This window comes from Eucalyptus grandis, chromosome 2, assembly GCF_016545825.1.
Source record: "Eucalyptus grandis isolate ANBG69807.140 chromosome 2, ASM1654582v1, whole genome shotgun sequence".
In the NCBI taxonomy this organism is placed as follows: domain Eukaryota; kingdom Viridiplantae; phylum Streptophyta; class Magnoliopsida; order Myrtales; family Myrtaceae; genus Eucalyptus; species Eucalyptus grandis.
Window position 1 is genome coordinate 22979322 of NC_052613.1, and position 14811 is coordinate 22994132.

A 14811-nucleotide genomic window follows, 5' to 3' on the forward strand; every position below is an offset into this window, starting at 1 on the left:
TGCACTTCACTCTGATCTTCAAGCTAACCCGGCGAACCTGCAGCTTGCGGAAAGGGAGAAATCCTATCGCCAGGTCTTTATTGAATTAAGGAAGCAGGATGAGTCTTTCTATCGACAAAAGTCGAGGATTAGATGGTTGAAAGAAGGGGATAAGAACACGAAATTCTTCCATCATTCGGTGAAAAGGAGGCAGCTTAACAATAGGATTCTCTCAGTCAAAGATTCAGTTGGAGCTGTAATATCTGACCCGATGCTGGTGCCTCGGGTCTTTATTAGCTTCTTTTCCTCCCTGTTATCTCCTTATGAAGCTGTATCTAAGCCGACTATCGAGGAGTTGGAAGCGGTCATTCGTAGGCCTCTATTTGAGGATCAAATCCGAGCCTTGAATGATCCCGTCTCTCGATGCCGTTATCAAATCTACTTTATTCTCACTAGCTAAGGGCAAGGCCCCGGGTCCGAATGGGTTCTCGGTTGAATTCTTCAAATCCAACTGGGAGATTGTTGGGCCGTCGATGTTGTGGGCTGTTCGGGACTTCTTTCAATCCGGGAGGCTCCTAAAAGAGGTAAACGCTACAATCCTCGCTCTTGTTCCCAAGATTCCGAATGCTAGTGTTTGTCTCGATCAGGCCAATTGCATGTTGTAACACTATCTACAAAGTGATTACAAAGATTTTAGCTAATCGAATAGCAATGGTCTTAAATGATCTTGTGAGTCAATCTCAAAATGCTTTTGTAAAAGGTAGGAGAATTAGGGATAATATTCTCCTTGCTCAGAATTGTTTGCGGGGTTTCATCTCCGGCCATACTTACCTAAGTGTGCGGTCAAGGTGGATTTCCATAAGGCTTATGACACTATTGATTGGGACTTCTTAGAAAGTGTTCTTCTAGCATTCAAATTTCCTGAAGGATTTGTCCGGTTAGTGATGGCCTGTGTCCGAACGCCGTATTACTCCATAGCCATTAATGGTGATCTCCATGGGTTTTTTTTTCCGGGAGGGAGAGGCCTCGTGCAAGGGGATCCTATGTCCCCTTACTGTTCACTTTGGTTATGGAAATATTCTCCGGCATTTTGGTGTCTCGAACGGCGAATCAAAATTTCAAGTACTACCGGAGATGTAAATCGGTTCAACTCTCTCATTTGTTCTTCGCCGATGATGTTTTTCTCTTTTGTTAAGCGGATTGGGCTTCGGTGGCTATGCTTAAGAGAGGGCTTGATATTTTCTCCTCTTGGAGTGGGCTATTTCCTAACAAAAGCAAGAGTGAGATCTTTATTTCGGGTGGTGATATGTCCATTCGGAATAGAATCTGTAGGCTTTTGGTTTTCAAGAAGGAAAACTCCATGTCCGTTACTTGGGTGTTCCCATCATTTCCTCTAGGCTGAATAAAGCGGACTGCATTGCATTGACGGATTGTATCACGGCTAGGATCCAAACCTCAGGCCCATCGATTCCCGTCCTTCGCCGGTAGGCCGCAGCTCATTCGGTCGGTGCTTCATTCCATCCAAGCTTTTACGGGCGAGTGTGTTCACCCTCCCGTCTTCGGTCTTGGCCAGCATTGAACGGATTATGAGGCAATTCTTGTGGAAAGGAACGGCCCTCGGTCGTGGTGGAGCTAAGGTTGCAAGGGATGATGTGTGTCGGCCAAAAGCCGATGGTGGTCTCGGTATACGGAATCTTAAAGACTGTAATAAAGCGTCTATGCTGAAGTTTATATGGATCCTCTTCTCTGATAAAGAGTCCTTGTGGTGTCGGTGGATCCACTCGGTATTCTTACCCAAGACAAATTTCTGGAATGCTTCATAGCCGGGGATGTGCTCCTGGTCCTGGAAGAAGATCCTCCAGCTTAGAAGTCAGTTCCGAACCTCCTTTAGATGGAAGATTGGAAATGGTTTTTCTGTGTCTTTATGGCATGATTTTTGGTTGCCGTGCGGCCCTCTGGATGTGTTCGTTCCTCTATCTTTCAGGACTAGCCTCCATGTTCCTGAGCATGCGGTGGTTGCCGATTTATTCACTCCTATGGGCCTCTCGGTCAGGGAGCTCCTTTTGAGATGGGGCATATCTCTTCCGGTGTTGTCGTCAGGCAATGACAGTTTCATCTGGTGTGACCATCCGTTTGGAGCCTTCTCGGTTGCATCGGCTTGGCATTCCATCAGAGCCAAGAAACCTCTCGTTGATTGGGCTCCTCTTATTTGGGATAATGCCATAGCTCCCGTCACCAGCTTCATTCTTTGGCTTATTGTAAAGAAGCGTCTTCCCACATAGGTTATGCTCTTATCTTATGGACGTATTGACTATAATGTCTATGCCTTTTGCAGTGAAATGCCTGATTCTATAGACCATCTTTTCTTCGGGTGTCGCACCTCGGCTTCTCTGGCCTTCTTCTGGGCCGCCAGGTGTAATCTACCTTGGAGGAATAGATGTTGGGATGAAGTGCTCTCCTGGACCAAAAAATTTCTTTCCGGAAAGAGCTTTTATCACAAAATAGCTTGCTTCTCCTTTGGTGCTTTATGCCATCTCATATGGAAGAAAAGGAATGCAATTATCTTCCGTGGTGAATCGTTGGTGGTTCCGGCGCTTAAAAACCATTTGATTAAGGTGGTTAGGGACAAAGTTGTCACTTTCAAGAACGTCGATCCTTCTCCGAGGAATAAGCGGCTTCAAAGGGGGTGGGGCTTTGACCCGGCAGTCTTCTCCAGCTGTTCAGATGCTCCTTAAACTGTTGTTGTCTGTTTTATTTCTGTTCTTGCCTTTTAGGTCGAGTGCAGGAGGTTCAGAGGCTTGTCTCCGTTTGTCTCTTTCCCTGTCGCCTTAGGAGAGTGTTTCTAGTGGTCTTGTAGCCTTGTTGCTCTTTTACATCGGTTCCCCTTCACTTTGCCTTCATTGGTAAGAGTGTAGGTTTTGGATCCGATCTTTTGTACATTTGTCCAAGCTCTTAATATTATTACCTTTACCAAAAAAAAAAAAAAACTGCAAAAGTGTACCACCGGCCGCGGTGGCTCCACCGCTAAGACTCGTTGATCCTCAACGAAGAGGTGAAGGGTTCAAACCCAGAGAGGCACTAGGTGTATTAAGTGTGACTCGGGGGTGATGGGTCCTCCCGCTAAGTGTCACCTAGGGGTTTACGGCGTAGCTATCGGCTACAAGCCGGTTCCTCCAAAGACAAAAAAAAAAAAAAAAAAAAACTGCGAAAGTGTATATGATTTTGCCATTTTCGACGCGGATTACCGTTCTCATTTTTGCTCTTTGTCGGGCGACCGGTTCACCGTAGCTCGTTTTCTGGTGTTTGAGCGGTTCGACTACTTCGGCCACCCATTGGCCGTGATTTTTGGAGGGAAGCCTCGCCTCCTCCCCCCTCAAATCCTCACCGAAGCGTTTTGGCTGGCTTGGCCTTAATCGTGAGATCTCCTGGTTCGTGGTTAGGGTTCTGGTGCGGATTCGAGCTCGTCTCTGCCCGAGCTTCGTGCTGATCTTTCAGCCAGCCTTTGGCCGTGTCCTTTGGAGGTAAGCCTCGCCCCTTCCCTCCTAGGATTTTAGCCGAAGCTCTGCCCCTTCCATGGCCTCTATTGCTGGCTCCCTTGATCTGCGATAGAATTCTAGTGCGATCAGTTTCTCGGATTCGTTTCTGTTCTATGTATGGCGTCGACCAGCAATGATCCTTTGGGCCGGGGTAAAGGCAAGCCCCAGGCACCCAATACTAGGAGTCGTAGCCGTGTGCGATATGCCTCTCGAGGCCGGGATGGAAGACGCCCTGGTACTTTGAATCGGGATAGGTCGAAAGCTCCTCAAACCCGATCATGGGTTAATGTGGCTAGTCTGTCTGCTAAAGGATATGAATTAGGCTTTGCCCCACCTATTTCGGTAGGGAAGAAATCGGTTGTGCGGCTATCTCGATAATGCAAAGTTTGGCTTGAGATCCGAAATGGAATTGTTGTCTCGGTAGGTGTGCCATTCAAGATCACTGAAATGGCTTTGAAATAGGCTTGGGGCGCACATCTCTCGGAAGTTCTGGCCAACGATGATGGGTTCTATTTTTTCATCATTCCTGATGATGAATTCAGGAAGAAGATTCTGGATGAAGGGCGCTGACAAAGGCTAGAATTCCTCCGGTGCTTAAACAATGGCATCACATAATGGAGCTGAAAAAGGACCTTCAAGCATCGGTTCCAGTCTGGATTCGTCTAAAGAACATCCCCTTTGCGTATTGGTCGGCTCCGGGAATCAGTGAAATTGCAAGTGCAGTAAGGAGACCCTTGTATGTGGATCCTTTGACGGAGAAAATGAAACGCCTATCGTTTGCTAGGGTTTGTGTTGAGATTTCTGCAAAATTGGAGAGATGCGAGGAAGTTGAAGTATGGGTGGATGATAAAGCTTTCCTGGTTCCAGTACTCTATGAATTGAGACCGAATTTGTATGCGAAATGTGGTGTATTTGGGCACAACTGCCTTGCAAAGGTAGATATCAAGCGACCCAGTTGCTGCAGTTCAATCTGCTGCTACTGCAAATCCGGTTTCTGCAAATCCGGTTACTGCAAATCCTGATATCTCATCTTCTTCGGAGGATGGTTGGAAGCAGGTCACTAATAGGAGGAATAAGCAACAACAGGGGCAAAAAGAGAAGGTAGAATCTACTCCTCCAATTTCGGCCTTAAAGGCCAAACCGTTAGATGGCCCAACTATCCATCATGCAGCTGAAGATCAGATCTGCAAAATCCCAGGAAGTGATGGAAACTCAATGGCTCTTGTTGTCTCTAACCCTGATGATGCTGCGGCAGCCTTGTCTTCTGAGGAAGACTCGGAGGATAATGCAAGTGCTGTCAGCAGTAGTAGCAGTGAGGAAGGGGATCCAGTCCCTGTTTCGCCAAGCCACCAGGATGCATCCCAATCTCGCCCTAAGGCTCCTCAAGTGCTCCGAATAAGGGGTCAAGCAAGAGGAGGCCCCCCAGACGACGGTAGTGCTGCCCTCTCTCCCTGTTTTTTTTTTTTTATATGAATTTTGGTATATGGAACATTAGGGGATTGGGAGACCTCGTTAGGCAGGCTGAAATCAGGAATTTTGTTAGGTCCAATAATCTTTGCTGTGTTGGTATTATTGAGACCAAGATCTCCTCTGCTGTGTTTAATTCGGTTACCTCTGTTTTACTTCCTGGCTGGTGTTGGGTTAATAATTATAATCACTCCCATAAGGGGAGAATTTGGGTGGGGTGGAACCCCCGTGAGGTTGATTTTTTGGTTAATGCCTCCTCTGTGCAAGTTATTCACGGCAAGCTTCTCCGGTTGACGTCGGGTAAGGCCCTGTTTTTGTCGATCGTCTATGCTAGCATCGCTTCATGGCAAGATGGCCTTTATGGGAGGATCTTATTCAAACCAAAGTGGTACTCTTTCTTTGCTCCTGGATTGTAGCTGGTGATTTCAATGCAATACGTGACCCTTCGGATAGAATTGGTAGCTCAAATGCTTGGATACCTGCATTTGATGAATTTAGAGACCGCTTGACCCAAGCTGGCCTAGACGATTTGCGCTACACTGGTTATAGATACACGTGGGCTACTTCGTCGGGGCTCAACCGAAAACAAAGGAAGATATATAGAGTGTTGGTCAATGGCCGCTGGAACTCGGAATTTTCATTCTCGGAAGCCTCTTTTATAGCTCTAGGCATATCAGATCACACCCCGATGGTTATCAAGGTTATGCCGGTTCCCAAATCCTCCAAGCCATTTAAGTTCTTTAATTTTTGGATGACCCATCCAGAATTCTCTGTAATGGTTTCGGAAGCTTGGCATTCTCCCTTTCATGGCTCGCCTATGTTTACTCTCTGTGCAAAGCTTCATCTCCTTAAATGCAAGTTGAAACAACTCAACAAAGAATCCTTTTCTGACTTGTCTATGAGAACCGCTGAGGCCAGACGGGCTCTCCAATCTACTCAAGATGCTCTACAAGCCGATCCCTTAAACTATCTTCTTGCTGAAGTTGAGAAGCAGCAGATTCAAGTTTTGACTGACCTGCGCCTTCAGGAGGAATCGTTTTATCGACAGAAATCTAGGATACGTTGGTTGAAGGATGGGGACCTTAATACTAAATTTTTCACCAAGTGGTGAACAAGCGGCACCTCCAAAATAGAATTATATCGTTGACTCGATGGAAATACCTCTACCTCGACCCTTCGGAAGTTCGGGAAGATCTTTTGTTGATCATTTTCGTGTTCCGCTACTACGTCTCCCTGTGGTTTGTCCTACTATGGAGGAGATCCGAGCGGTGCTTAAGCATTCTCTGGACGAGGAGCAGGTTCGTTTCTTATCCGCCCCTGTTTTGGATGATGAAATTAAGGATACCCTGTTTTCTCTTGCTACGGGAAAAGCCCCCGGGCCCGATGGCTTCAATGTTGAATTTTTCAAACACTCTTGGGATATTGTTGGTGCTTCGGTTATCTTGGCTGTTAGAGATTTCTTCGTAACAGGTGAGCTGTTGAAGCAAATTAATACCACCATTATTGCCCTAGTGCCCAAGATCCCCAATGCCTCGACTGTTCATGACTTTAGGCCAATTGCGTGTTGTAACACTATATATAAATGTATCACTAAGCTTATTGCTAATCGCCTATCCCGTGTGCTGCCATCCATCATTAGTTTGCCGCAAAACGCATTCGTGAAGGGTAGGCATATCAGTGATAACATTTTGCTTGCCCAAGAGTTGTTCAGTGGATTCCAGCATGATCCATATCGGCCTAAATGTGTAATTAAGGTCAATTTTAGGAAGGCATATGATACGGTTAACTGGGAATTCATTGAAGTTTGTCTACAAGCATTCGGGTTTCCTCGGCATTTTATTGACCGAATTATGATTTGTGTTCGATCCCCTAAATTCTCTGTGTCCTTAAACGGGGAGCTTCATGGATTCTTTGCAAGTGGGAGGGGTATCCGTCAATGTGACCCAATGTCTCCCTACTTATTCACTCTTGTGATGGAAGTCTTTTCTAGCTTACTGGATATTCAGACCGGCAGCCCTGATTTCGGTTTTTTTTGGAAATGTAAATCGACCAAACTCTCCCACCTGTTCTTTGCGGATGATGTCCTTTTATTCTCGGAAGCTAGCTTGGCTTCTATTGATCTCTTGAAGGCAGGAATTGACTCATTCTTCAACCGGAGTGGATTGGAGCCGAATCTGAATAAGAGTGAAGTGTTTTATCCGGCGGATCGTTTGGCCTTCAAATGATATCTTGAACAAGCTTGGATTCCAGTTGGTTCTCTCCCCTTTCGGTTTCTTGGCGTCCCGGTCATATCCGCAAGGCTAGGTAAGGCGGATTGTGTAATGCTAGTTAATGCAATAACAGCTCGTGTCCAGTCTTGGACCCATAGATTCCTCTCGTTTGCTGGTAGACTTCAGCTCATTAAATCCGTGCTCTACTCTATTCAAGTCTTCTGGGCAAGCGTTTTCTTTCTGCCATGTGTTGTGTTAGATAGTATTGAGAAAATCCTCCGCCAATTCCTATGGAAGGGACCGATGATGGGTCCGGGAGGGGCCAAAGTCGCTTGGTGCGATGTATGCCTCCCGAGAGAAGAGGGAGGGCTCGGTATTCGTACCTTAAAGGAAAATAACATTGCCTTAATGCTTAAGCACATTTGGAAGCTATTCTCGGACAAAGAATCCCTGTGGTGTAAGTGGATTCACTCCACCTTCTTAAACCGTAAGAATTTCCGGGTAACTCCTATTCCGACTTATTGTTCTTGGGCTTGAAAAAGCTCCTTCGCCTTCGTGATGTTTATCGCAGCATTTTAGATGGAGGATTGGCAATGGCAGTGTCTCGTGTCGTTCCGGTTTGATCCGTGGCATGATAATGGTCCGCTCAACCACCTATTCTCCAACCAGGAAATCTACCGTTCGGGCATCCCTTGGGTTGCCTCAGTAGCCGATGCTTTCTTTTCGCCTTTGGGCTGGTATGTTATTAATATTGTGGCCAATTGGTGGGAACCCCTTCCTGAGTTCAACCAACAAGCGGACTGCTTCCAATGGATTCGGCACCCCTCGGGGCGTTTCTCAACAGCGTCGGCCTGGGAATTATTGAGGCCCAAAGGAAATGCCGTGCCTTGGTCCTCGTTCGTGTGGAACTCCTCCATGCCGCCGAGATACCAAACCCATTTGTGGCTTATCACCCGTAACAGCCGCCAACGCAGTTACGCTCTTCTCCTATGCTAGATTCCAGCAGCTCTCAGCCCGTTTTGCTTATGCAGCCCGATTCGGTGGACCACCTCTTTTCGCGTGCCAACTCCGGCAATCTCGCCTCCTTCTGGGCTGCTAAGTTTAACATTTTGTGGCGAAACAAATCCTAGCGTGAGAACCTTGATTGGGCGTCCAAGCGCTTCTCGGATAGGAGCTTCTATCATTCTTTGGCTCGGTTCGGTTTTGGAGCCCTTTGTTATATCATCTGGAAAGAACGTAACAATAACATCTTTCGAAATCAGACTCTTTTCCTCCCGGGTGGGAATTAGGTTGGTTTATCTGTGCCACAGATGACATTGGCCTCTAATGCTCAACCAAAGGTCACAAGGCAGGAAGAACCTCCTCCCTCTTTCGATTTGCTCCCTGGTACTTCTCTCGACCCGGGACCTGCTGCATTGCTGCAAATGCAGGATTCCCTTATTTCGAATAAGTCTGATACATCGGATGAAGAAGAATTTGAAGACATCAGCTCTGGGGATAGTGAATCTGTTTCTCTGTGTAAGGTGGCCTCCTCCATTCTGGAGGAGCGTGATAAAGCTCCACCTCAGAAGACTATTCAGGATGCCCCTATACGTCAAAAGGAATTCTTCGATCTCGACCCGCGATGCGAGTGTTCCCGTAGGCCTGGCCTATGCCACCTTCGGTGAGGAAACGAGGTGGCGGAGAAGGTAAATTGTTATTCTTCTATGTTTTTGGTGTATGGAATATTAGGGGTCTTGAGACGCCCTCAAGCAAGCCGAGATTAGAAATTTTGTGAGGACTAATCGCCTTTGCTATATTGGTATCCTGGAGACAAAAATCTCCCCTGCTAATCACTCCTCTGTTTCGGCCTCCCTTCTTTCGGGCTGGTCCTGGTCTACGAATTATTCCCACTCGATTAGGGGTTGTATTTGGGTGGGCTGGAACCCCTTCACCGCTTCTTTTTGTACCTCAGCTTGTACTGCTCAGGCCATTCATGGCCGGTTAGAGTGTCTTATTACTGGTATTGCTTTTAATATTACTATTGTTTATGCGGAGCACTCCTCTGTCCTGAGGAGGTCGCTCTGGGATGATCTGATCTCAACCAGCTCCCTTTGTTTGGATATCCCTTGGATTGTTGGCTGGCGATTTCAACACCATTCGTTATGCTACGGATGGGCCAATATGTCTAATTATTGGATTCCAGCTTTTGAGGATCTTCGTGAATGCCTTATCCAAGCTGGATTGGATGACCTCCATTTTATTGGTAATAGATTTACTTGGTCGGCTTCATCTGGTCCTATCCGAAGGCAAAGGAAGATAGATAGAGTTCTCACCAATGCAGCGTGGAACTCGGGTCTTTCCTATTCGGAAGCCAATTTCCTGCCCCTGAGTGTCGGATCACTCCCCTATGGTTGTCCGAATTCTTCCTATTCCTAACTCTCGACTATTCAAGTTCTTCACCCGGATATCTCACCCCCAGCTTTTTTGAGTTGGTTGGCCAGGTTTGGGAGCAACACGTCTCTGGGTTCACCTATGTTTGTCCCGTGCTGTAAGCTCGGACCAAGCGCAAACTTAAGCTGCTAAACAAGGAGGCTTACTCTGATATATCTACCAGAACCACTGATGCTAGACGTCTTCTTCTGGAAACGCAGAATGCTATTCAGCTCGACCCGCACAATCAAGCTTTGGCTGACGTTGAAAAGGAGCACCTCCATGTCTTCCCTGATCTTCGCCTCAAGGAAGAATCCTTCTTTAGGCAGAAGTCCGGGTGAGATGGCTCAAAGAAAGTGATTTAAATACCAGGTTCTTCCATTAGATCGTTACATAAAATATAGCCTATTTCCTTACATCCGTCTCACTTGATTAAGTAGCTGTAATTTCTAGAATGCAAAACATTCATGCATTATTTGAAGTTAGCTTATACCATTAAATGAAGAAACCCCTCTCCTGATATATATGTTATTGATAAAAATATTGCTAGTTAAAGTATAATGATTTTATTTAATTAATTTGATTTAGTGCAGTAAAATATTGCATTGAACAAATAAATTCACTTAGTTTGAATAATAAACATTTTTTAATAAATTATACCTAACTTATAACACAACTTCATAAGTTTTTTTTTTTTTAACTTTTAATTCTGAGGAAATTTGACAGAATAAATAATTCATGTTACTTTTACGGTCCAGAAAAAAATTATTTATCGCAAACTTGCGATAAAACATTTAAATGAAAGTAGGTTAAGCTCCAACATAGTGAAACATGGATAATTTCATGTTTTGTTTAGGTTTATTTTCTACTTTCTTGAATAGATTTATTTCATACACAACTTCCAGTATCGTACACCAAAAAAACAAAAATTATCTATGTTTTACGTGCTGAGGAAGCACAACGTCATAACATCTTTTCTGTGACATATTAATGTGTTAGGCCTTCACCAAAGTTATGATATTCTTCAACAAAATTATAGAATATTACCATAATATATATCTGATCATTTCTCTTGCATCAGCTAAAAAACAAAGAAAGTTTGGCGCACAGAAGTAATTAATAAAGTTATGACATATTAATGGATTGCTAACAATTCAAAGATATGTGCGCTGAAAGCACCGGCTAAATAATTAATAAGTAGTTAATGTTTGTCGCACAGAAATTTATAGGGGATGACCTTCATCGTTGCCAAGATAAAGTTCAAAGACTCGCGTCAAATTCCGTGATTAGCAAGAAAGCACAGGGAAATTTTGTCCATCACTCATAAAGAATTTGACTTTACATCATTTATTTACAACATTCCATATGCTGTGAATTATATGTAAGGTAAAACAAACCAACCTACCAAACCTAGCACAACCTCTCTCTCTCTCTCTCTCCTAATGTGTAACCAAACAAGCATGATTAAGATCATAACATCACACGCGAGAAATGGGGGTACTCTTTTCTTTAATTTTTCTTTGTAGCCTAAATCATAGGAAAACCACACTATGATCCATCTCAAATCTCACGTTCTCTCTGCCTAGGTTCGAGGAAACCCCATCGACGATGCTACTCTCTTCTAGGTTGGCGTCCCAAAGGAGACTGTACTCGTCGTCATCGACAACGTTGGAGTCGATGTCCAACATCATATTGGAGACCAGGGGCATGTTCCTTTCTTGATTGTTATTTGAGCAGTGAAGAAGATGGAGGAGAGAATTCGAGTTGTGGTTGTGGGGATGGTCATGGTAATGGGTTGAGCTTGAGGATAGTGATGAGGTGACTGTTGAGGGATAAGAGTGATGATGATGATGATAAGGCATGGTTGGGATTGGGTCATTTGGAGGAGATTCGAGAGAAGGTGCAATATTGAAGGTGGTGGTGGTGGTGGATGGTGCCTCAAACATGTAGGGTGGGCTTAGTTTGTCACTGCTCTCTGCCTTGCTTCTGTGAAACACTCTGCACAGTACCCAATCCTCCTGTGTGCAATATATATCAAAAAGACATGTGAGGATTCTTATTTGAAATAGGGTTGACACAAATATTAACCAGGGTTATTGAATTATTTCGCTATGTCAAAGGCATGTATATAGACAATCATAGTTCGACAAAGAATGAGAAACTTTTTTTTTTTTTTTAAGAGCAAAAGGCATTCAGATTTTATTCATTTCGACTAGTTCTGGATGCATGGTGATCGCACTGTCCAAATGTTTAGAGAGAGAGAGAGAGAGAGAGAGAGAGAGAGAGAGATGGTGAGACTTACATATAAGTCGGTATCCCGAAGAGGAAGAGTGACACTATTTTCAAATAGGGTTAGCCCTAAGGTAGAATCAAGCAATGACTTCTCTGAGACATGATCACGTGACCACTTGGGAGACAAAAAAAAAATGGACAAGAGGGGCAATTTCCTGCAACTTTCCTGGGAAAACTCTCTCTCTCTCTCTCTCGTGTAACAACGTAAGTGGAGAATCAATAAGAGAATGTCTAAGGTTAGTCTCCTATTTAGAGAACACGATGTTTTCATTTCTCGAATTGTCAACCTCAATCTTATCTACGCCTACCTCCCCGGTTCTCTCTCACACGCATGCCGTAACTTGAAAGCACCGGAACCACAATGAGAACTATGGAATATGGATGACCATTAGAAATTTCCAACAAACACCCTTGATTTTAGGATTCATGTGCGACAAATTGAAAAAGGAATCGAATCTTATGAACGGTGCTTGTGTAAAACATTTTCTTTTCGCTCAAGTAGGCATAATAATAAAAGTCCAACAATCGTAGGGAAAAAAGTAGAAAAAAAAAGAAGGAAAGCCTTCGCACCTTAGGAGCCATGTGTGGAGTCTCCAAGCGGAATTCATGCATAATCCAGCCTGTTTTGATCCCATTCGAGCTCGGTTCTTGTAGAACACCAACGTCTTCCTCATCCCCACGATTTCGCGTGTCACCGGATCGTGCACCGTTCGATCCTTCCCCGTAGCTTTCCAGTATCCCGTTGTCGTGGCACGATTGGTTCGGAACCCGGTTGCATACTTGCGGTCCCGAAAGCTGAAGAAGTACCACTCACTGGCATTGAGCTTGGCCATATCTGTTGGTCCACATCACAAGTATACGGTAACACATCATCCCCAAAGAAATAGGTGCTCTCAAAATGAAACCGTATTTTCGTACAAATTTATGTATTCAAGAATCAAAATAGGAAAAAAAAGAAAGAAAAAAGAAATTGCTTTTACTTGATCTTATCTACTGTCTCTCCTTTCCATCAGTTATAATCAAAGTTATTACCTCATGTAATCATATAATATAATTGGCCACGATATTAAGATTGGATTTCCATAAACTCATAGTAACCATGCTTTGATCATAGTCGATCTCAGTAAGCCCATGTCTTCTTTTTTGCATATAATTATTGAGTGCAGATTAATTTAGGACCGTATTAAAGACAAAAATATGCTCCATATGTGAAAGTGATAGACAATATACTCTCTTTCTATATATTTGAACTTTTAGAGCCTATAATAATGTGGCAACTGTTTTGGAAGATATTAATTAACACTACGCAGGAAATGAATCTTGGTTTGCAAGCTCAAGCGGCCTGTTGATGCTTTAGAAAGAATTACTTTTTCTCGACAACTTTTCTAAAAGTTGTTGACCTTTGGGGCTCCTTTTTCTCTGTTTGTAAACTAGAAGCTTGGGCTGAATAAAGGAGACGAAAGAAAAGGAAAGAAAAGAAAACCGAACAGGTGTTTCAGACATACAGTAATATAATATCGTGTCTTACGGTGATTTCATGATAAGTTCGAAAAAATCATGAACAACCAAATATTCTTCTACACGTTGATATATCCAGATACTTTTGAAATTTTCTGAGTGTTTCATGTCGAATAAAAGATTAGAGTTCATGATTATGGTATTAATATACAAGTATATCGATATAGATACGTTGTGTATATATGCATATCTCCCCCAGAAGCCCTCTTAAAGACAGTGCCTAAAGATGCTAAAGAAAGATGACAATAAGAAAAACGATTTGCCATAGGAGTAAGATACTGAGATGTACACCATAGCAGAAAAGAGAGAATATCAAGATATATATACTGTCTAGCGTACATGTTTCTTTTCTCTGTTCTGTTTGAGTTTACATATAAAATAAGGGTGGAGTATGTGTGCGTTTCTGGCAAACAAAATAGAGATACACAGGTCAATGATTCCTTCACATCCGAGAATAAAAAGTTCATCATGAAAAAAGAAAAACAGGCGAGTATTATAATGACCAATAATATACAGCGCCTAAATCCAATTATCCTCAGAAACCTAACAATTTCTGTCTCTGTCTCCCTCTCTCTCTGGGGTGAGGTTGTCTGTGTGTCAGCGCATTTCGAGGGCAAAAACCAAGAAACAAGGCAGACATGTGGGCAAAAGATTTCAGAGGCCTTGAAACCAAGCACATGCATGCATGTCTCGAGCTTATCCCATCGAAGGAAACAAAAAAAAAAACAATAATAGAAAGAAAAAAGAAGGAACCGATACGAAAACCACACAAGAAGGAAGTACCAGGAAGCTGCCATGGCTCACAAGTGCAAGTCAATCTCGACCAAAGTGCCCTTCAAGCTCTGCTCATTGGCGATCTTCTTGTACAGATAGTGACACACCAACTCCTCATCACTTGGGTAAAACCTAAACCCAGGAGGCAGTGTTGTCCAATGTCTCTCAACCCCATTAATCCAACTAAATCCTCGCTTTTCTTTTGTGGGTATAAATTTGGTGATTGCAGATGATGATGTGGATGATGAAGATGATGATAATAAAAATAATAAGGAAGCTATGAGGGAGGGGAAGTTTATACTTCTTTTGGCTCTTGGGATTTGGAAATATTCTAAAGAGCACAAAGCGATGGCCTTTTATACTGCAAGGTCGACGGTGCATGCCTTTGCCTATAAGAAATTTTCCGCATTATTATATTGAGAGGGCATTTCTTTATTTATTTTTAATTAGGGCATGAAGTCACAAGAAAAAACCAAAGTTACAAGAAATCTCCTCGAGAGAGAGAGAGACAGAGAGACAGAGACAGAGAGGGCACTGTTCAGTGGTGCAATTGATGCAACCTATGTACAAAAGCCAAGCCCAATTTTTATTGAGAAACCTTCCAAAATACTCCTTTTCATCTA

The 14811-nt window shown here is 43.6% G+C and overlaps 1 pseudogene; it reads right to left on the bottom strand.

Moving 5' to 3' along the window:
- Positions 1-11123: 11123 nt before the first annotated feature.
- Positions 11124-14529, bottom strand: LOC120290340 (annotated as a pseudogene).
- Positions 14530-14811: the final 282 nt, after the last annotated feature.